Raw genomic sequence first — 24291 nt, 5'->3', positions numbered from 1 at the left:
TATTCCACAGTATAACTATGCTCAGTGCCACACTGAGTAGTGGGAAGCCACTTCTAATTCTGGCAGACCTGTTTCTCTGAGATCTACACTAAAAAATATAGATGAAGCAGCTATGTTCGTCTTCAGGTGTGTGGGATGCTCCTGTTTTATTTTGTCTCCCAGTAATGACAAATGCCTAACCTCATTAGCATCCTATTTTCATTTTCCCTTAAGTTAGTTCATCTGGTGGTTCCTGCCAGCTTAGGTGGGAAGGGGTGTTCCTCTCCCCATGCCGTGCTGGCTCGTAACCCTGGTATTCTTGGCCTGTCACTTTCATGTTACCTGCCCACTGAAAGGTGTCCTAGCACTTCTCAGCCCCCAGGGGTCACACTCCACTTTCCAAAGGATCTAATAAATTCACCTCCAAAGAAACTCAGCTAAGTCGTAACAGATGAAAATACAGGAGCTGATGTCTGCCAAGAAGTAAGCTCCTTCATTACATGAGATAATGTGTCCAGCTTTGGGGTGAAACTCATTATTATTGGGCTAAAAAGACTCTCTTCAAGTATGATTTCATTGTCTGAAAATATGAAACGGTTTCCTCTTACAAAATGTAAAAAGTGTAAGATTTACACATATTTTCAAAAATTCAGATCTATTATGTGGTTGACTGGCATTACTGTCTGCTACGTTCAGAACATTTTAGCTTGCAAAGACTAGTGACAATGTGAATGTAAAATATCTTAACAGCAGTATATACTTACGTATATTGGCTTGAATTCGGTCTTTTAAAAATAGATGTAGGGGCGCCTGGGTGGCTCAGTCGTTGGGCGTCTGCCTTCGGCTCGGGTCGTGATCCCGGGGTCCTGGGATCGAGCCCCGCGTCGGGCTCTCCGCTCGGCGGGAAGCCTGCTTCTCCCTCTCCCACTCCCCCTGCTTGTGTTCCCTCTCTCGCTGTGTCTCTCTCTATCAAATAAATAAATAAAATCTTAAAAAAAAAAAAAAAAGATCTAAATACCTACTTTCTCTGTTCCTCTACCAGTGCCGCTGTTTCCATTACCTGTTGATGCGTAACAAACCGCACTACTGAAATGGAAACAACTTAAGTGACTTAAAACAATAACAACATTTACTTTGTGCGTGAATCTGTAATTTGGACAGGATTTGGCGGGGACAGTTTATTTCTGTCGCCTTGGGCATCAGCAGGGGTGGCTCGCAGGCTGGGGGTTGGAATCATGTGAAGTTCGATTGCCTTGCTTTTCAGGTGCCTGGGTTGGGAAGCGTCAAACAGCTGGGGGCGGGAGCAGCTAAGGCTCCCGGGCATCTGTGTGAATGTGGTCTTTCCAGGGGATTTTCCAGCACGGTTGCATCAGCGTACTGAACATCTTGTCACCTTGGGCTACCAGGTGCATGTCTAAAGGGAGAGAGAGACAGAGACAGAGGAAGCCATATGGCCATTTACTACATAAGCTGGGTGGCCTTAGGGCATCACTTCTGCCACATTCCCTCTTTGGATCCAGGTTCAAGAGAGGGGGGAGCGGAGGATGGGACTAAGCTTCACATCTCCATGGGAGAGTGGCAAGTGTCTGGGAGGGCGAGTGCGACTAGAAATATCATTGTGACCATTTTTGAGAAATACGATCTGCCACAGCCTCATTATTGGATTTAGGCAGGTGTGAAAATAGAAAGTTCCTGAAGGAGTGGATTAGAGGTGAGGACTAGAAAGCAAGTCACAAGCTGAGAAATGGTGTGGGTGTGACTTAGTGGAAAGTGTGCTGAATTTAGAGTCCAAAGATCTGAGTTGGAAGCACACACTGAATGTGAGACCATAAGTTACTAAACCTCAGTGAGCCTCGGGTTCCCCATGTGCGAAGTAATAATGATAACTGCTCAGCACTGATGTGAAGATAAAATAAACTCATGCACATAGGAAAGTGGCTATTAGAGTATAAAGTGCTAAAAGAAGTTAAATGTCAGACATTTGACATTGCTAGTCTTCCAGGATTTGAGGGACATGCTTCTCTGAAAATATTTGGGAACTGTCTTGAGCTCAGTGCAAAAAAAAAAGTTGGCATAGCTGGCTGAGACCACTGTCTTTAGAAAAGCCCATGGATCCTGCCTGGCGGGAGTCCGAGAACTTGGGGATGCTGGATCCTGTGGGCCCTCTAGCAAAACACTGAACCTAGGGAGTGGCGTTGTGTACCCCGAAACTAGCACTTAGCCCATAATTAGTGAGAGTTCAGTTTGCATCCTTCTGCTGGGACCGCCCTCTTTTTGATTTACTTTATTTTTTTATCCAAAGGAAACCCAGCTGTAAAATGGAGCTCTGTGCTTTTTTAATTATTCCTATATAGCACCCACTATCAGAAGGCAATGGTGGAACAGACTTTTTCTAAAGGCTAGAGGCAATAAGGGAGGATTACTACTGTCAAAAGTTCAGAAAAAACAGAAGTAAGACCAATGAATCACCGAAGTAATAATTAGTCAAAGTGTATTGTGCACAAATCCAAAAAATAAGTTGGCAAACTGGAAGCACCCAAACCAAAACATGAAATAAGGCTCGGGGTGGGTGGGGGGAGAGGGGTATGTTATTACAATGCAGCTTATATAGAAGAAAGGCAGTGACTATTTATCCTTCACAGTGATTGGTTATAAAATAATTTTCTTAAATGATAGGGACTTGGTCAGTGGTTACCTCATGGTAACCTCGTGAAACAGTATAAATTGGCTTATGATTTCCAGAGGCATAAACAAGAAATGACCCAGGTCAAGTTAGTCTTGCAAAATAAGCTAAATTAAGCTTTGTTTGTATGACTAAACTGGTTTTGTCTGCTCAAGAAATTTTCAAGGCTGGTCTCCATTTGTTTTTGATTTTAACACTACGCACCCCAGCACACGACTTCTCATCCTAGATCTTAAGAATCTCTCAGCCAAACGTTCTTCACAGGTATTACCTTGTATCTGCCCCCCTCCTCTTTGCGTTCTCTCCTCCTGTGCCTCTTTATCCTTCAGCAACATCCCCCTACCCCCAGTCTCCTAATTAGGTATGCAGTGCGCTGGAGCTTTCTCCTTACATGTCAGTCCCTGCAGACCAGGCCTGGCCACACACCGCTACACCACCGACAGAGCCAACTGAGATGGGGTTTCCTAAACAAGAAAAGTTGAAGTCAGGATTTTATTTCTCCTATTGCACTGATTTGTAGTGTTTCTCTTAGCAGGGTTTTATGATTTAAATCTCGGTATTAGGGGCTCAGTCAGCTAAGCGTTTGCCTTCAGCTCAGGTCATGATCCCGGGGTCCTGGGATCGAGTCCTGCATCGGGCTCCCTGCTCAGCGGGGAGCCTGCTTCTCCCTCTCCCTCTGCCACTCCCCCTGCTTGTGCTTTCTCTCTTTCTCTCAAATAAATAAATAAAATCTTTAAAAAAATAAATCTCGATATTGTAGATCTACTAGTTTTTCAAAGCGACACGAACTCCTGGTTGGTGATGGTAATTGATATCACCTGGTTTAGAGCCTCAGCTCTTTTTCCGCCTTTAGTTGTAACTTGCAGGCACTTCCAGTGCATCTATAGAATCCAAGCAAAGAAGCTATAATGAGTTACACAGTGTTTCCCTTTTTTATTTGAAGAAGGCTTGGGGAGCAGGAACTTTTTTCTGTTACCCTCTTGCTTTCCATATCAGAATGTTGATCTACCTTTGGTCAGATTTCATAATGCCCTTCTGTCCTGCGTTCTGGTATTTCTACTTTCTTTTTCTTTAGTCTACCCATTTCTACCCCCTAGAGTACAGGGTGAAGAAGGAACCAGAGTCTGTTGAACTCCCGTTACATACTGGGCATTATTCCAGGCACTATGTCTGTGTCACTTCATTTAATGTCCAAACAGCCCAAGAAGAATTGACATTATTCCTCATATTACATAGATGGAACCAAGACTAGGAAATTAATAAATGTGGTCATTGCAATGTTTAGAGGGGGACTTAAAATTCAGGTCTTCTGGACTCTAGGGCACCTGCCCTTTCCATGAATCCATGCTGAGTGGGAAGGACACAAAAGTATGATAAATGGTCTTTTTTTTTTCTTTTAAAATTGATGAAGAATGATTATTTTTACTCGTGAGATCCTCTCATCTACAAATCGGAGCAGCTCTTTTCCTCCTTAAAAGTTAGCCTTGTGTAAGTTTTCATAAGATGTTCAATCTCCATTTGGGGTTTTATTTTCTGTGTAAAAAAAGTCAAGTCTCATGCATTAACGAACTCCTTCCTCCACTGCCCTTATGTTCAGTTGGGGCAATGAACTCATCAGGACTTGACTTGTTGCCTCTAAGGTTGGCAACTGTTGTTACTAGGGGTGTCACCCGTGTGCTCAGTCTTCTCACAGAAGTGCTGGATTTGGCTCAGGTATTTTTAGCTTATTTTCAGATGTTTTTCCAACTGTTTACTGTGGTGAGATGACAAAACAGATTCACAGTTCAGAACGACCCTTTTGGAAATAACAAACCTGATGCTTCCCTGTGCATTGTGTAAAGATAGTCTTGGGATATGCCTTGGGGGAGGGTTGCAGAGAAAACCATCCTGCCTTCTGCCAATGTTCTTTCACTTGCCTTTGCCAGGCTGAGGCCTGAGTAGAAGGGAGACGCTCAGACTTTGGGAGAATTCTGCTTCCTGACTTTGGAACTAGAAAAATTAATTATACAAGCCATAAGCCAGGAAATGGTAAGACAAAGCAGCGGCTCCTGACAGATCAGAAGAGCCCGAGTCTCACAGTGCTGAGCAGATAGGGAGGAGGGCAGGGACGATCCCAGGACAGACCCTCACTCACAGGCCACTTGTCTTGGGTATGGGTCAGTTTCCATCACTCGAAAGAGTGTGAGAATCAGCTCTTCTGACCGTTATCGCTGCACTGATGGGCATCTCTGAGAATTTAGATACAGAGCTGGAATAGTCTGTGATGGATTTGGAGTTAGGAGGCCAATGGTGAGACCTTATTTTATTGTGCTCTTGGCAAGTCACTCAACTTCATTGATTCATAGGAATCTCATCAATAAAATGGAGATTGTCTCAATGCCTATTGACTCTTGGGAGAACTTTGTTATCTGTATGTGCCGCGCAAGTGTTTACTGTTGTTATCGCAGATGTTGTTTTCCTGCTTGACTCTAGAGCTTCTATTCCACCAAGTGGACTTATGCCTGCCCTGATTCTTTAAGGCTCTGGGAGGGAGAAGGCCTTGTTGGCTTTCTGAGTAAATAGCTGTCACCATGAGCACGCACTTTGAGAATAGTCCCTGGGGTCTGGCCAATTTCAAGTCTGGTTCTCAATTAGAGATGTGAGAGCTCCGTGGAGAGTTCATAAGACCATTACTAACCTCATTAGAGGCTCCAAACATACACGTCACCAGTTCAGTACCCCATGGTGAGAGAAGTGAAACTGACAACAGATTTCAGAAAATCAATGACAGGTTCTTAAGGCAAAATTATTTTCCTAATAAACTGGCATTGCTTGAGACCACCTGATGACAGCTGTGGGAAATTCCCAGGCACATGAATTGGCTGATTCGTGCACTGGTTCCAACAACAACCAGCTTGGGTGTTTTCTAGATTTCGGACTCATCCCCTTCTAGTGTTTACTATTTGACATGATTTAGTAGGGTGCTAAAATCAAACCCCTCTTTGGCTTTCAGGGGAAGCTTGACAACAGTTTAGTTTAATGAACAAGAGCACAGGCTTTGGGATTCAACTGACCTAGAATTCCTGGTCCCCATTTATAAGTTGTGTGTCCTTAGGTAGACTACTTAATCTCCCAAGTGAATTAAAGTCAGAGTGGCTGCTATAATAAATACGTGCCAGAGACTGAACACAGTAAGGGTTTATTTCTCCCTTACATAAAATAAAAAAGTTTTTCCCGACCTGCTGGTGTCTTTCATCTAAGAGGCAGTGAAGAACCCTGGCTCCTTCCATCTTGCAACTCTTCCATCTCCACCATATAATTTTGGAGGTTGCCACGGCGGAGGAAAAGCACAGGGATGGTACGTGGTGGGTTTTAGTGGGCCCAGCCTGGAAGTAGCATAATCTTTGACTCATCCATTCTGCTCCACTCGTTTACATGTCCATCCTTGGGCATAAAGGTGGTTACCCATCTAGTCTCTGGTTATGTGCCCAAGAACAGAGGAAATAGGTTTGGTGATTTGGTGGAAGAGAAAGATGAAAAAGAAACTGTCTCACAAGAGTTAGGGGGATTATACATGATAATACATGAAAATGTAGTACATAGTTAATGCCCAATAAATATATTATTGGTATTATGATAATTCCAGCTCTAATTTTTATATAATAATTTTAAGCACTAGGAGTGTAGATTCAAATGTTGTAATTTTCTAGCTACCATAGGTGAATATTAACATTTCATGGGTAATAATTCTAAAGTAATAAGAGAAGTTTGGCTTTTTAGGCACACCATATACCAGATAGTGTGTTAACATTGACATGCATTTTTTCATTTAATCTTATAAAAACTCTCTGAGGTAGGCATGATAGGGTTATGCTCATTCATTAGAAGAAGTCTAGAGAGATTAAGAGACTTCTTCAGAGCCACTCAGTTAGGAAGCGAGAGAGTTGTGTATCAGTGCTCACGTTGCTAACCGCTAGGCTAGACAGCATCCCCTATGCTCAGTGAGTAAGGAAATTGGCTCATTTTATAATTGAGTCATCTCAAAGCCAGGGATTTTGAAATCAATCATCATTTTCCACAAACATTTCTCACATCTATGTGGATTCAAAGTAGAAAGCAGATACAGGTCTTAGTTTCTAGAAATCAATGAACAGCCATGACCTGGTCAGAAACACACTATTGAGAATATACTTCAAACAAATGCATCATACAGAACTGTGGGAGAATATTTTTTTGATAAATTAATCTATGTGTCTGCCTACCCCCCTCTCCCCCATTTACTCCTTTCTTTTGTCCTAATCCCAGCAGATAGTTGGTTCTATTTAATTGCCTTAGCTCAGGGTTGAGGGAAGGTAGAAATCAGGAATAGATTCATAGTGTCTTCGGCTCTTCTGCTCCAGAAGCAGATAAGGTCTTAGTGAACCTAAATGAAAATACATAAAATGACCAGGACAAATAATAGAAAGAGGGTAGTGTCCTATCCAGGCTAGAAAAAAATTCCTGGCATTTGAAAGAGGAGATGGGAGCAGGTGATGAGGATAGAGGGGTTCATGGTCCCCAAGGAAAGAAACCCTGGGTTCTGTTTACTAGGCAGATTCCAGGGAGGCAATTAGAATCACAGATTATGAGGAGGTCCAGGTAGATAAGACTATAGATAGCTTCACACAGATTTCTTCTGTCCCAAGCTTTGTATTACTGGAATACTTTTCAACTCTAACACAATGATCCCCTGAGAATCAGGTTAAAATACAGACTCTTGTTCAGCAGATTTGAAGTGAAGCCCGAGATTCTGCATTTCTTCCAAGCTCCCAGGTGATACCAAAGCTGCACACTTAGCATAGCAATGGCAGAGAGCATCACTGGATTCGAAGGAGCCACATGGATAGGAAGGAGCATCCAGAAGTTATGTGTGAGCTGAATCATCCTCTGCATACTTCAAATGTCATCTGAGCAAGTACCATCCATCACCTCATCCAAGAGTCCAATGAAAATTACCTTCCCCTTTGTTTCACTCTTCCCTTTGTCAGCAGTCAGCACCTTGACCAGTGACATCCCACAGAGGTCAAGGCCATTAGAATCCCAAGCCTTTGCCCTATTCCCACATGATGTATCCCATATGGACACCATTAAGGCATCCTATGACACCTTAAACTCAAACAAAGGAACATAGAGCCTTGGAAACCCAGTGAGGTGGTCATGATGGAAAAGTCCTCACACTCTCACTTGTGAACCAATCCCCAAACCACAGTAGTTAGTGTGTTCATAATGAACAATAAGTATAAAGCATTGGCTCTGGAGCTCAACAAACCAAGGTTTGCATTGTGGCTTTACTAACTAGCTAGCTAGGCATTCTTAAGAAATATCTTTAATTTTCCTGAACTTCATTTTCTTCATAGATAAAATGAGATCTTTTCTGGAATGCAAATGAGAAAATATATTAGATTGTTTCTACATCTGTGAGTGAAAACTGAGTCAAGTGACTCAGAAAGGGAATGAGTCAGGTAATACCTAGAGTCCTCTTATATAGTTTGGAAGAGGCTTTTTAAAAAACACCATTTGATCTCTTTTCAGATTATGTTCAGGCAGTTTATTCCCTCCCAAGATATAGAGCTCCTCTCCTGTCTCGTGGTGCCCAGCAGTATTTGGCATAAAAGCCTTAAGGGGGACCAATTGTAAGTCTTCCTTCTCCATCAATGATCCATTAATGACTTCTCCTACCTCTGCCTTTAGGCCATTTATCTATAAAACAAGTTCACTTTCAATTCTTCTGAACAGTTCAAAGCCAAGGCTATTTCCCTTAGTTACCTTGATCTCAAAGGAAGTAATTATTTGATATCCAGACTCTCTCATGATTCAGTTTTACACAAATCAGATTTAGACAAAATTGCCAATCAATGATATTTCTGGAAGCTCTGGAACAAATTTTCCTCTGTCTTGTTCCTTCTCTGTTTCAGGGCATGAAGCACTTTGTTTAAGAAATTCTGCCACATTTGGTTTAGGGAAGGTAAACCTTGCTATAGATACGTAATCACTGGCACTTGAAAATATTTAGCAATTTTCTTTACACCATTAGGTTTAAAGGGGTAGCTGGGGGGTCGGGGCAGCAAGCAAGATGGCCGCAGCGGAAGGACCAGTGACCTAGTATTTCTGAAGCAGTGCAACCATGCCTCCCTTTCTAAGGGAGCATAAAGTGCTTGCAATGACAAAATTAGTGACTAGGCAAAATAAACTTTCCCATGCCAAACTAGGGATGGAAGCACTTTACAAATTTTCCTTTGTGACAGCGGCAGCAGCTGTATCAACGACTAGCACTGAGTGATGGTAATCATCACTCGAGGGAGCAAGGGGCACAGTTCTATGAAAAAAGAAGGGGAAAGACATCCCTGGGAGAACAGGGAAAGGAGAACGTGTGCTCAAATTCAGACACTGGACTTAGCATCAGAGGTAATAAGCAAGTTGGCCTGACGCGGACGATGAGTTCAGATGGGAATAAGTGATGAGGAAGCCTACCTGAAAATGGATGTGTTCATAGGAAGCTTTCTCATCATTATTAGGAATTTAGAATAAGCATAAGGATTGATTGAAGTCCCCTGCAAGTGTTTAGGCAGAGAAGCAATATCATCGCAGCGTATTTAAGGAAGATGGTTTCTGTGGTTGTGTGCTGCATAGATTGATGAAAGTAGAGATATTTTTGTGGTAGACTAAAAAGCAAAATGATCATAATCTTTGCTGCCATTGTGTCTTTAAAACCAAAAGGATTATGTCTGAGGTGTGTTTCAGAGGGGGGAAGAAACGAGCTGCACACAGCTTCCTTGGATTGGCTATTGGGTGTGAAAAGCAGACAGAACTTTCTCAGCCATCATGTAAAATCAGTGCAGCAATGGAGAGAATATACTCTTCAGGAGGGTTAAAGGAGTAGGAGGGGCACCATTTGACCAGTGATGGATCACGACACTGACATGTGCGAAAGGTGGAATCTGGCTCATTTACAGGTTTTGTTTGCAGAGCAGAGTGTTTAATTAAATTCAGTGACTGAAGTCAATTCAGCGGAGGCCCCACTCCTCTTGTCTTACGTGTAGCCATATTACGGTATAATTTTACCTACCTGGACTCAAAATGCATTTAAATTGTGACCTCTGTCTTGTCTATTCTTTGAGGTCCTGTTTCTGCAGTTTTGCAATGCTGTGTTTCTAAATGGTAGCAGAATTATAAAACTTGCCTTTGCCTTTCATCCTGTGGCAGCATGGTTACACAGCTCCTACACACAGATCTTGCGATTATGCAGACTTTGGGGAGTCAAAAAATTATGTTTCTCTATCAGTGTGTAGGTTACAAGAAGATCATGAAGAGTCCTTTGAAATGCAAGCTAGAAAAGAAGAGGCAGACAGTAATAAATTTTTGGCCACGGGGTCTTTGTCAAAAGCAATTTTTTAAAGAAAATCTGCACCAGTAAACAGTGGCATGAGAAAAGGTAGAATCAGAGGACAGGCTCTGATGTGGTTTTAGTGAGAAAGGGATCACTTACAAGACCAGCTATGGTAGTTGGAGTCTCTCGGGCAAACTCAGTAAATGGCCAGAGGAGAAACCTAATGTCCAGAAGAGGGCCGAGGTAGATCACAATTTTTCTTTCATCTTAGCTTAAATCAGTTTTATGGTCCTGTCTTGCTCAATTGAAATGGTGGGCAGGAAGCTGCTGAATGGCTTATAAAATCTGGAAGGTATGAAGACTCTCAGCCAGATTGAGGAAAGGTACAGAGAAAACCAATGTGTAGTTGACTCAAAAAATGTTTCTGGCCAATCAAAGGAGCATGGCCAACATTTTCTCTTGGAACAAAATACAGTATTAAAAAGGCTTAATTTGGGGACGCCTGGGTGGCTCAGTCGGTTAAGCGTCTGCCTCCGGCTCAGGTCATGATCCCAGGGTTCTGGGATCGAGTCCCGCATCGGGCTCCCTGCTCTGCGGGGAGCCTGCTTCTCCCTCTGCCTCTGTCTCTCTCTCTGTCTCTCATGAAAAAATAAATAAAATCTTTAAAAAAAAAAGACTTAATTTGTTAAAATATGTCTTCACTGGGAAGAGTCTTGAATGGATAGCATGTGCATCCTTTCTTTACAAGCCTGTAGAAGAGCACCTGATTTTTTTTCTAAGAAAGCAAGTATAAAAGCTACTGTTTGTTTTCAGATAAAACCCAGCACATCCTTAAGTGGATTTTGTAGGCTTTGAGTATTGCCTTCCTTCTGTACTACATTACTGGCTACTGCATGGGATTGGAATTCCTTAACAGTTGCTTTTGTTATCAAGAGAAAAAGGTGAACCACATTTCATAACATCAAGCTCTATCTGCCGAGACTCTACAGCTCCAGAAATCTGGGTTGGTGCAAGGAAACCTGTGTTCAAAGAGTGTAATTATTTTGTACCAAGGCAAGAAGATGGGAGTATACAACGTAATCAAAATTCTTTCAAAGTACCCTATTTAGATGCTCAACTTTCTAATATTCTAAATGCTTAAGTGTTACAACCTCAGTATTGCCTCAGGATCAAGGAAATTTTATGGGAGGCCAAATTATAGCTTTCTTTCTAGGACAACACACGCATGATTTAGCCAAGGAGAAAGGGGAAACACATGAGACCTTTCATTTGAAGATGATTTTAAATGATAGCATCTTAATTTGTGGATTTCATAAACTCTTATTTTGAAATACAATCAACACATATTGAGTACCTACAATGTATCCAATACCATGATTAGTGTTTTGGCATATACAGAGTAATTATTCTCTCCATGCCCTGGAGGGTAGATATCGCTGGTAGCGCTGGTAGCGTTCTCATTTTAAAGATGAAAAACACCGATGCCTAAAGGAACTTGCTGAAGTTTACACAGTTAACAAGTGTCAGAGTGGGAAATTCAACTCCAACTCTAATGTTTATTCTGTGATGTACAGATAAGCCATTGTTCAAAATGCTTGCATTTTGGGAGAATTTTCTAGTATTTTCTTGTTGAATAATTTCAGTGTACTTGATTTCTAACAGCTTTACTAGTTTTTCCAGTTGTGCATGCTTGTGTGTGATTGTGTGTGTTTGCCAGTGTTGTAGAGTTTGGGGAATAGGCTGTTTTATGAAACAAAATATTCACTCTTCTTTGGAAACATTTCCTTAATTGTCATCTACCCCTGATTTAAGTGTGGGAGCTGGATAAATGAAATACCCTCTAAATTCAAGTAAGATGTCCCCTTTTATTTCCAAATAGAGTATAATCCATGTAGCTCACCTCATGTACTATTTCAGAAGTTTTTGGACTTGTTTATTTACATCTCTTTTTTCCCAATGTGTTTTGAATGCTGCCAAATTAATATTTATAAAGCTCTGTTGTTAGAATTTTCCTCCTTACTCAAAAATTTTAGTGGTAAAGAAAATTCTCACATGAGAGTCCCTGCCTTCCTCAATTTCCCTACCTGCTTAAAAAGATTTTCGTCTTTGCTTGTTTAGTTCCTCGTCCTTCATCCTCTAAGGAAAGAGATTGCAACTTGGCATTCAGGAGATCGTCTATGGGGATGGTGAAGCCACCCTCATTATTTTCACCAACCTCTAAATAAAGTTAAATGTTTTGAATAGTGAACTTAAATGGCAACAAACCATAGTAATGTTAATAATACCTGGGGCTTTTCAGCGATGGAAATCACAGATATTTATACAGCATATTAGATAATTGTCTATCATATTTTAGTTGTTGCCAGTATCTCAAAACATCACTTATACTAATCACCACATTGTATATAGCAGTTAGTAATCCTATCACTAGATCTTGTTATTTAATGTATAGATAAAAGATATATTTTACTATAATGTAATATTTAAAAAATATTTTTTCACAATGTTTCAATATATTTGGTTTTCTTTGTAATACAACAGTTGATTTTAGGCATTTAGAAACATTGTGTTGAGATAAAGTCTATTGATGTCACGGGATTACCATGTGTTCAACTGCACAAAAATAGTTATCAGCTCCTGCTATAAAGAGAATCCAATCTTTTCTAGGGTCTCCAAGACTGCATCAAGCAGAATTGATGTATTGATGGAAGAGGAGGCAAAGGAAATGGGAAGGAGGGAGAAGGGGGGGAAGGATAGTAGGAAAGTGGGCGGGGAGAGAAAATATCCAAAGTGGTGGGCATTGGGGTCAAGAAGTGGAAGGTGAAAGGTGAGGGAGTGGGGGAGTATGGAAGGTAAGGAAATTGGAGAGGGAAAGAAAGGATTTTTAGAAGTGGTTTTATTGTAAGTGGGATCCCTTTTAATGTTCCTAGGAAAATAGAAAAAGAATTTCTTTTATTTTTGTTTGCTTATTTCTGAACTGCTCTTCTTTCCCTGACTCTATTCAAAACTGGGTGATGATGGGTGAGATGTATCAGGGAGTGCCAATGAAGGTCTTCAGAGAACATTCAAGTTGATTGGCCTGATCTAAAAGTCTCCCAAATTGTGGCAGCCTTTCATATTTGTATCCCTTTAGTTCCCACAATCGGTCCTCTGTTGGAGCCAAGCTGTATCTTTTTCTCTCCCTTGACCATCCCCAAGCATATTTTAAGGATGTGCCTCTGCTCCTTCTAGATTTTCTGCCTCAATTGTCTCTTTTCAGTATTTTCCATATTCTTCCCAAAGACCGAGGTCCAGCTCTTCTACCCCCATCAAACCTTCCACAGTGACTACACACCAGTAGTCTTATTCTGGAAAGGACCAAACAGTAATACTTAATCTGAAAGGACCAAATAGTAAATATTTTAGGTGCCTAAACAAGTCTCCGTAGCAAGTACTCACCTCTGCCCTTCTAGCACAAAGGCATCCATAGAAAATACGCAAATGGGTGAGTGTGGCTGTGTCCCAATAAAATTTTATTTACAGAACTAGGTGGTGGGCCATGTTTGGCCCACAGGTGATGGTTTGCGGACCTCGGCTCCAGATCGTAACAATCTCTTCCTTTCTCTGAACTTTATTAACAGATATTTTCATAACCCCTCCATTTGGTTCTAGTTTACAGCCTTGCACTTTTAGTTGTATTTTCTACTAGAAGCTTTTCCAGAGATGAATTTGACAATGCAAATCCTATTGTTGAAAAAAGAAATTAATAACGTATTGCATGTCAGTGAGATAGAATATGTTAGAGGTATACATGTTTGTATAAATATTTCTAGTCCCCTATGTCTGTCGATAATTCAGCTTCAATTACATGTAGTGGCCAATTTAGACAAATCAATCCCTAAACTATCAAGAAACATTTAAAGCTTTTTAAAAATACTGATACTGTTGACTTGTACCTCAGAGAAGAATTAATAACTTTATTTCCTACAGTGAATTTTTCCCTAATCTTTATATCTGATTTAAAAAACTCATTAAAGTTAAACTATTTCTTTCCCTAATATGTTTTAGTGAATTTTACTGGATGTTTTTTTATATTTGTCATAAATGCTGTTATTTCCCAGAAAGATGGAGTTTAGAATTAAAAAGCCTAAATTTGAGACCCAGCTCCATCAATTACTTTGTGACATTAGGTAAATCATTTCATATTTAGGATCTGTACTTTAGTTTTCTGTAATGACAGGATAATATATATATTTACTAGGTTTAAACAAACAATGAAAGTGAAAGTGCTTTGTAATGGGTAAAATGATATAAATGTCACATATTGTTGTTGATGATGCTATTATAACATTGGGGATCCTTTTGTTTGGTGGGTTTGTGTTTTGTTTTGTTTTTTAAGAACTAGTTGTAGAATAGAGTTAAGGGAAGTGTTAGCCCCATTTGTTGTCATTCTAGCAGCACTTGGTCAAGAGCCCAAGTGAATGGAACTTGTTGAAGGTAAATTAAAAAAATCAAGGTCAAATCAAGAACCCTCTCCTTGCCCCTCAAGATTTAGATAGACTTCAGAGAGAGTGAAAAATCCAGACCAAAGTTTATGGCGGTACCTAAGTGGGTCTAGATAGGTGGGCTAGATGGGAAATATTACACCATAAATATGGAAAGGACATAGTTGAGTGTTGGGTAGAGACCTTAAACTGATTCAGGAGAATCATTCTGAGAGCAATCAGAAAAACTGAAAACCGAAAACAAGGCTCAAATCTGGCAGGAATAAAGGGTGGGGGGCCAGCCACAGCTAGAAAAAAAATGGATCACAGAACAAGGCTTTTCTGGGGCATCAAATTTTCAGAGAGCAATCTTGGGTGGGCAAGACCTGGTCAGAAGCCCATTAGTTGATGGGTGGGAGGCCGCCACTTGACGCTTCCATGTTTGGCTGGAGATGATGCGGTAGAGCTCTGGAGCCAGGCAATTTGTTTGAATCTCAGATTTGTCCCTTTATTAGCTGTGTAATGTCAATTTTCCCTAAACCTCCTGCTCTTCCTCTGTAGGATATTGTGAAAAAAAGTGTCTAATGCAGGGCCTGGCATGCAGATTGCAGGAAATCAAGATTAGTTCTCTTTAAGACAATCTGCCTCTGGATTAAGATAGTAAAATATTATTTCTAAGGAACTTTCTGGTTTTATGAATGTTCCTCAGATTTTTTTAGACCGACATGTCATTTTTGAGCAGACTTCAAGTGGCTAGCTGAGTATTATGAGTAGCTAGGAGGAATTAGATGGAATAAGAACATTTAGGTTTTAAAAAGCCTTTATTTTTTTTTAAATTTTTTTTGTCTTTAATTATAGCATGAACAAGACTGATTTCCTGTTTTAGATAGGTACACCTACTGGAAAATGTGTTAATTTATGCGTATCAACTGCGGTATATCAAGTTTTCTTCACACACTTCACATAATGGGCTTTGCTGTGGAGGCCATTTTCTGAATTCAATATAAATTGAAAATTCGAAAGCCCAGTGTGAGTATTCTTGTTATGCAACAATTTTCCATCTGTTAACTTAGAATTTCCTTTCCATTTTTCTTTTTTGTCTCCTAGACACTGACTATAAATAGACTTATTAGGATTAACTTCTATATTCATTTCCTACAGTTTCTGAAGTTTATTTCCTTTATTTGTGGCATTCTCTTACATTCCTTGAACTTATTAAGTTAAAAATTATTTGGTTATTTGCTTCTAAGCATCTCTGTGTGGTATTTTCATGCTTTGAAGCAGATAGGTTGTTCAATATGTAACAGCGTATGTAAGTAGAAATGTTATGTCAATATATTAATATAATATATTAATTGTCACTATGTATTAATCAGACTCTGAATTGTTTTAGTAGAAGATAATAACTCTTGCTACTTTTTTTTTTAACTTTTTAAAGATTTTTATTTATTTATTTGAGAGAGAGATAGCGAGAGAGAGAGAGCACCAGTAAGGGGAGAGGGGGAGAGAGAAAAGGGGACCCGGAGGGGGTAGAGGGGGATAGGGAAGGGGGGGAGGCAGAAGGAGAAGTAGACTCCCCACTGAGAGGGGAGCCTGATGCGGGGCTTGATCCCAGGACCACGGGATTCTGACCTGAGCCAAAGGCAGATGTATAACCAACTGAGCCACCCAGGCGTCCCAGCTTTTGTTACTTTAAACAGAATGGGAATTGCTAGAGACTATTATGCAGCTCAGAGAATCATTGAGAGATATGGATAAATAGGCCCTGAGCTTTCAGGCAACAGAACCTCACTTGGAACTGGCTCGGTAGTGATTGTTGCTGCCACCGCCAACCTCAAAACAATGGCACTACTCCAGAAAAACTGATGCTTGGCCACCTGCTCTCAGTAGCTCACTTCCAAATCAAAGTCTCAGCAGGTACATCTGGTTGATGGAATTTAAGGCACATGCTTGCACCCTAAGTGTAAAGGAAACTAGAAAAATACTTTTTCTTAAAATTTCAACTTAAGAGGGTATAGGATTCAAAATATAAGAACCTGTAAAAGTGTGGAGAGATATGCAAAGTTTTTGGGTGAGCAGTGAATGACATAAGTCCACTGTACTCTACTTGGTCTTCTCAGTAACAGTGGAGAACACTGTTTTAAAAGGTTATTTGAAAGCCAAAAAACCCTCTTATTTATATAGTTTTATTTCCATTTTTAGGACTCATATGAACACTCTTTACGTAAACATGTCCAGAATCGAATTTCTCATTCTTGCCTGCATGTCATTCATTCACTGTCCCTCATCATTGCTCCTTTCTCCTAGTAGATGGTGTCATTACTCTCTGAGTCATCCTTGCTCTCTCCTTCTCACTGTTCCATCCATCACAAAGTCTTCTTACTGGTTTAAATTTTGAAATATGTATCAAATGTATCCACTTCTGTCCATCTGAGCTATCACAACCCTAGCCCAAGTCAACATTATCTCTTTCAGACTACAGCAGAAGTTTCTTAATTATCTCCCTTCATTTCCTTATCTTATTAGTTAAGATCAACCTTTCACCAAAGAAGATGCGTCCCTTCTGCTATATGCTTACATGGCCCCCATATTTTTCCATATAGTACTTTTCTAATTATATTTTTTTCTACGCTTATAATTTAATAATTATTTTTGTAAGTGATAAAATGTCTGTCTTTCCCACCAGACTATATGCTCCTTGAGAGCAGGCACTGTGATTGCTCATTGATTGGCTTCTTAAATATAACATGAACACCTAATAAATACGGTTTAAAATGTATGAATGAGGTTAACATTACATGCTAATTTGGGGAGATTACATAAATTTTTCTGGGTCTTCTCTCCGTGGCTTGGAAAGTCTTAAAAAATCTTTATGCGGTGCTTGATCTTTTGAGAAACTAACACTATTTTTAATATAAACCTCTATCTTCGAGGAATTAAGCAGAAAGAAAAGTTTTTCATTCTAGTTGGACCAGCACATGGCCTTCGTTCATGAATGTGCCTCCATGATTACTTAAACCAGAGTTACCTACAATTTTATTCTTTTTTTCCTTTACGTGTTGAGTATTTACTATGTATTATGTAGGCAGTGTGTCCAAAGCTAAGGATGAAAAGGGGATGTAGATATCCCAATTTGCTCACGATCTATTGGAATACCTTTAACAGCCACTTTATAGGATTATCTAATAAATAATCTATTTCTAATGAAGAGTAAATAAAAGACTTCATAATGGAGTAGTTAATTTCGCTGACAGAATGAAAACCAGGCAAGGTTCAACTTGAAGGGTAATCACAAACTAGGAAAATTATTAAAAAAAAAAAAAAAATTCAGACAGGGATAATAGAAAGGGTACAAGTATGAGTGTTCCATTGAGTAAACATGATTGTGTCTCCTAGTTAATGACTGGCAATTAAAAAAAAAAAAAAGACCAGATATTCCTTTAGGCCAGATGAAAGAGAATAGCTCGAAAACTACATATTGTGATGCAGTCCTACAGAGAATGTTCTTCTATGAAAACTGGTCCTGTGCTTTAGGTTAGGTTTCCATTCGTGTTGACAGTTTTGTGTTTCTCTGTCCATTCTTGCTGACCCCACTCCGTTTGTGATAGTCTACAGAAATTTTAATACGGTTGGTCTGGAGGAGGATGCCATCTGCAGTCACTAAACACAAGTTGCCTTCTTTTGGCAAGCCCACTCCCCATTGCTCAGCCTCTTCAGGGACATACCTTATGAGTCTCCATTTAAGGCCAGAATAATATGGAGTCATTTTAATCTTGGTTTCTTTTCTTCTCAAATCAATCACTAGCATTTGTCCACAGGAAAAACACTCTTGGAGTCTGCTTGACCCAAGTAGAAATCCTGGGTTGGCTACTTATGACTTTAAGAATGTTACTTATCTTCTCTTAGATGATTTCCTCAACCAGAAAGTGAAGATGGGAGTATTTCCTTACACACTTGGCATCATGATCATAGGAAACTGCAGAAGCAAAAGTGCACATGGCAGGCAGTCGATACACATTTCTTATTTTTGTATCACCCCTTAATTTTATAGTAATGCTTTTGTAATCGAAACAATCCATATGATAAACTATCCTATCCTACAGCTATTGCTATTACCCATTAGATTAAGACAGTCTCAGGGGCCCTTTAACACTTAACATAACTTCAGTAATCTTATGTCAACATGACCTCTGAAATCCAGGGTGTAGTGGCCCCACAACTTAAGGTCCCTGAAACCACCTGATTTGTCAATCAGGAACATGAACTCCAGGTAAAGACACGAAGTCAGCTTTGTGTTCCTCCACTGGGCTGCAGACATGTGGTTTATGTGAAATAGGTGCTCAATTCCTGTCAATAAATAACTTTCATATACCCATCTTCCTTCTCCAAACCTAAGCAGGTGACTTAGCCTGTGTCTGGGAATTGGTATAAGGCATCAACTTTCCCCAGTACAGTTAAAGTGTAAACAAAAAAAATGAGGGAAGGTTGTGTTTGTTCTCATCAGCACTTACGCAAGCGGATTACTCTCTCCTTTCTTCCCTTCACCGTGTCTCTCCCCACCCTCCCTTCTGTATTTATGAAGAATGAAAGCAAGACCCTGCCAATTTCTTTTGAGTTTTATTATTCTGACTGGTAGGCATCTGCTTTCTGCTTCTCCTTTTGTGTAGAAAGCATTAAGCCTCTCTTCCATTTGCTTTAAGATGCTTTAACAGTCATGTCAGTAGGATGTAATTAAAAAAGACAAGAACAGCAGGGAAAATGCCAGGCAATTACTAGGAGACACTGGGTAAAAACAAGGTTGAGACAAAGTAGTTTATATCAGAAGGAATTCTGATTACCGCCATAGTTATTATTGGTATTTAACACTTATTGGGCACCAACATGGAGTTACACACTGTACAGAACATAGAATTAGACACTTTTCTAGCCAGGAAGGATATTTAAAGAGCTGTGAGGTACTTCAAAGCTGTTAGTCACAGACGATATTCTCCCGCTAGGAGGATTGGAGGCTTGAGTTTTTATAAGGGAAATAAGTGAGATAATAAAGTAAAAAATGAGAATAGCTTTTAGTGAGCACTCAGTACAGATTAGTTATACAGAGGGGAAGGCAGTCTTCATCATTCATAGCAGCGTCAGGTCTCCAAGTGCAGCTGCTGGCCTCCTTCTCGTATAGACAGCTGAATTCTTCAGACTGGGTCTTCCTTTCACGAAAATGCCCTGCAAAATACTGTTCTGTCTTTTCCTGAGAAAACGGTGAAGCATTTTCATAGCATTCAAATAATATTACCAAATGTAAATATTTAACCCTAAGTAGGCCAGACAATTTTGGAAGTCCCTTGACTTGGCACAAGTTTATCTTTTTTTTTTTTTTTTTTTTTTTTTTTTTTTATCTCTGTGGATCTTATACCTGGAAGAGTACCTGGTAAATAATAGGTGCTGATAGAGTGAGTTAGGAATAAATAAATGAAAACATTCTGAATTAATAGAACTAACCCAAAACGTGTGTTCTGAATGTTCCACACAGAAAGCTATATAAAAAAAAACAAAATCAAAAACATTTTAGCCAGCCATACCCAGCCACGAGAGTGCCATGAAATGTGATACATGCAAATGGCAGTGATATGACATGTGAGAGCCAAGAGATCCTCTTTCTGTTATGTTTGCAATTAACCCCGCTCTTGTTGAAGTCTGCTTAGTTTGTGTTTACCGGGTTACTTTCAGGCATGAACTCATTCTTATAAGTGCCTTTTCAGACAAATAAAACTCTCTTAAGTCCTAAAACTATGTTGGATGGGTATCTTTCCAAAATATGTATACATTGCCTTTTTTTTGGAGGCAGAGCATATTCTGTTCAATTTTGATCTGCACATTCTTGAAGTAATGTTGGAAAATTGGAGCCGATTTAGAAAATAACTTTCCACAAGCTTCATGGCCCAGGCCACAGATCCTGAGCCTGTTGCCTTCCCAGCTTGCAATTCTGAGACACGGAGAACTCAAAATTCCAATCTGGTATTCCAGGTGGTTTTAAAGGATGTTTGTCTCGGAGGGAAGATAGAATATATTTGATTTCATAAGTGCACTTTAAAAGAAAACTTGATTGGGGCGCCTGGGTGGCTCAGTCGTTAAGCGTCTGCCTTTGGCTCAGGTCACGATCCCAGGGTCCTGGGATCGAGCCCCGCATTGGGCTCCCTGCTCAGCGGGAAGCCTGCTTCTCCCTCTGCCTGCCGCTCCCCCTGCTTGTGCTCTCTCCCTCTGTCAAATAAATAAATAAAATCCAAAAAAAAAAAAAAAAAGAAGAAAAGAAAACTTGATTTATGTATTTTAAATAAGTTGGGCTTTGTCAGTATTCTTGTTCTAGGATCTGCAAGAGATGGGCGAGGCCTGTACCAAGGTTATCAACGTGAGCTATCCTCAAGATGACAGCGCAGAAAAGACTGTGATTATTAAATCCATGTCATTACAAGGGACCTCCTTTCTCTCCATTTCTTCTGGTAAGTCACCAGTGACTGAAAAAACTGGAGATTAACCTAGCACAAATGGCCTTCTTTACACTGGACATACTTGAACTTAAGCAAAACTCATGAATACTACTATGTCTCTGATTCTGTAGAATATTTTCTATTGGCTATGACAGCATAACCTTTGGACAATAATCATTAAGAAAGGCAAGTCTTGGGAAAAACAATTTCTTGGGTGAAATCCATATTAGTGTAAATCATGAAGATTTCCCTGAGAATATTTGCCATTTTTTTAAAGATAAACGGATATCTGTGATTCCTATTCACATAAAAACAGGATGAATTGGCTAAATTCTTTCTCTGCTTATGCATAAAAATGACGAGGTCGTTGGGGCATCTGAGTGACTCAGTTGGTTGTGTCCAACTCTTAATTTCAGCTCAGGTCATGATCTCAGGGTCGTGAGACTGAGCCCCACGTCAGGCTCCAGACTGAGCATGGAGCATGCTGAAGATTCTCTCTCTCCCTCTGCCCTTCCCTGCTGCTCAATCTCACTCTCTATATCTCTCTCTCTCTCAAAAGAAAAATAAAACAAAAAGTTAAGAGGTAGCTCTGATTTCTGAAGCTAATTAAGTAGATTGAACTGAATGCCTTGAGTAGTGTTTATGACATAGTTTACCCTGAACTCCACCCTCCATTTTCTTCCCACACTCACTGGAGCACTCACTGCTAGTCAAATATAAATGTAGACTATGAAAAAAAAAAAAAAGCTGCGTATTTCTCCCACTTGACGGCTCACCTTAATGATATGTGCTCTTTAAACTGTCCTCAAGACTCAAACTCAGGCCAGACAATCCACTACTTTAATCAGAAGTCCTTCACAAAATGGAGGCCTGACTTCCCAGTTCCTTTTCTGAAGCTGAGTCATAGCTGAAGTTCCTCTTCTGCACATTGGAAACTTTCAAAACCAACTGTTGTCCCCAAGTGACTTCCGTTAACTTTCCAGCAACACCTTTTTGGATTATTATTCACCAATGAGGGAATGTGACAGAACAGAAGATATACTGCTTTGAATACAGTTTGGTGCAGATTAAACATTTTCTAATGAACTGAAAAGTAAACACTTAGGACGGGAATTGGAAGAATAATTTTCACAGAAAATGAAAATGTGTGAAAATTATTTTTACTGCATTAGTTCTCACTCCTGCAGTATTTTGAATATTTGCCAAACTGTGTGAATAATTAGTCTGGTTTAAAGCCAAATATGTTCATTCGGTTGTGTGTGAGAAATAAATTTATTGTGCATGGCTTATTTCTTCTTACCTTCTTACAAAGTAAACACAGCCCAACTGACTGAAATATTGCTGTGTGATCTGCCATGAGGTGGTCCTAGATTCATAAGATCACAGATTATGCTTCACTTTTCAATCCATAACTAATTAATAGCTGTGATAGACTTACATAGCAGCCAGTCTTAAAGCTGAGAGTTCTAGGTGGTGGACCTGAAAAAAAAAAAAAAAAAGCCAATTTAAAAGAAACTTTGCATTTGATACAAGTAGGGCACACACAGGGATTTTGTTTGCCTTACTTTGACAAATGTGGAAGTAATGTTGATTCTAGAACCACACCTATAATTATTGCAAAGATCATTTGGGAGTCCCAGGGGTTACTATTGACTGTCCCATTATTATATTGTGCTCACTCATGAACTGTTTAGTATTCCTTCAGTTGGACTACAAGACTGAGCACTCCTACCGGGCAGCTGTAAGGTATACTTGCCAATGGTTGATTCTCAAAAAAGCCTGTTCCACATAGTGGAAAAAAAAAAAAAAAGTCCTGAGTGCTCCCATGGTCCATGTCCTGAGCATACACACTTTCCATTTACTTGTCCACAGGTTTTCATTCAGTCATGAAAATGAGCTTTGAGGTAAGGAATTCTGTTCTCGGGTTAGCCATATAATTTTAATCAAGAGACTTCAGAAGGCAAGAATGACCTTACATTCCTTTTTCTTTTCTTTTTTTTTTCAGATAATTCCATGGTTGGAAATACATTTTAGGAAAACATAAAGCAAATGTGGTACAAGAATGGAACTTGAAAGGTGAAAAAGATGATTGTGTTATCATCGGAAATAATACACTCTGATTTAGAGATTGACGTGAGATTCAAAGATCGGGGCTATGTTTTGGATAGAATGGTGGTGGAGAAGGCCAGACCTGTGCTTGAAACTGGTTCTGTTTCAAGAACCTTAGTGTCTTCAGTATGCACAATAAGATGTATGTACTAGACACTAACCAGGCAGATTTACTCTCACAATTAAATGAAATAAGGTCCAGTACCTACGATAGACTAGTTGCTCAGCAAGCAAAAGTTATTTTTTTTCCATTTATATTAAGAGTAGTGATAAAGAAAAACCCCTACCAAAATTTGAATAAATCTGTTCTCCCTAAATCCGAGAAGGCTATTTATATTGGTTCAGAGTGAAAAATATCCATTATATCTCTGATGAGAACATCATATTTCAAAGTTTAGACCATCATAGAAAGTCTCATGGGAGGGCAATCCGCTTGGAGATTCAGTTTAGCTAAAAAGTTATTTCTGTGGATATTTTAATCTTTTATGTTGTTAATCATCTCTGTAGACTGGGAGGCTGTTGGAAATTTATTATCATAATGGTTGTATTTTGCTTATTCTGGCAATCTGGCAGTTTCAGTGAATAATGAAATTTTGGAAATCATGAAAATAATAAAATATAGATAAACTGGAGCTGCAGTGGGTAAACTTTAATAACAATCTAAGCAAGAGCTTGCAAACCAATCTTGAGATCCTGTCACAGAGCGGAGGACATGAGCTCCGGCTCTCATTTCCTCTGTAACTCAACCAAAAGCATTATTTGTGGTTCTCATGTAAGTAAGTGCATCGCTGTGAACTTCACCAGCTTCGCGCTTGACAATATCTTTCATGTTCATCTTTTCTTCCTTCAACGTTGGTGTATCTTCCATGGCTCTTCCCTTTCAGAGTCTTCCCTATCCATGAAGAGCCCTGCTTTTCCTTCCTGCATCTAGCTCCACCATTGTCTCCTCCTCCATCGTCATCTAAAAAAGCCCATGTCACTGTGTGGTCAGCAAGTCTTTTAAGTCAGGGTATGAGATTTAGGATTCCACGGTAATATCCTGTTTCATCCAGCAATCGTCTATTCCATGGAACTCTAGAAGGAAAAAGATTGACTAATATTCACATCCTAACCCTCCGTAGTATTATTTACTGGTGCGTATCTTAATGTCTTGGAAATACACAGAGAGGATCCGATGACATAATCAAAGCCATCTTGCCAATACCCTCTCAAGGAGTTGATGGCGAAAAGGAG

At 39.8% G+C, this 24291-nt stretch overlaps 1 protein-coding gene across 1 annotated transcript in view; it reads left to right on the top strand.

The window, feature by feature from the left end:
* The window catches only part of LOC118027043, a 156631-nt gene extending 133313 nt beyond the window's left edge, over positions 1-23318 (top strand). Inside the window, exons 5-6 of the mRNA XM_035030164.1 lie at positions 20815-20961; positions 22955-23318. The gene's annotated coding sequence lies outside the window, so the exon portion shown is untranslated. The remainder of the gene's footprint in view (positions 1-20814; positions 20962-22954) is intronic.
* Positions 23319-24291: the final 973 nt, after the last annotated feature.

This window comes from Mirounga leonina, unplaced genomic scaffold (assembly GCF_011800145.1).
Source record: "Mirounga leonina isolate KUSES-001 unplaced genomic scaffold, KU_Mleo_1.0 Mir_357, whole genome shotgun sequence".
Classification (NCBI taxonomy): domain Eukaryota; kingdom Metazoa; phylum Chordata; class Mammalia; order Carnivora; family Phocidae; genus Mirounga; species Mirounga leonina.
This window is presented reverse-complemented; position numbering and strand designations above follow the sequence as displayed.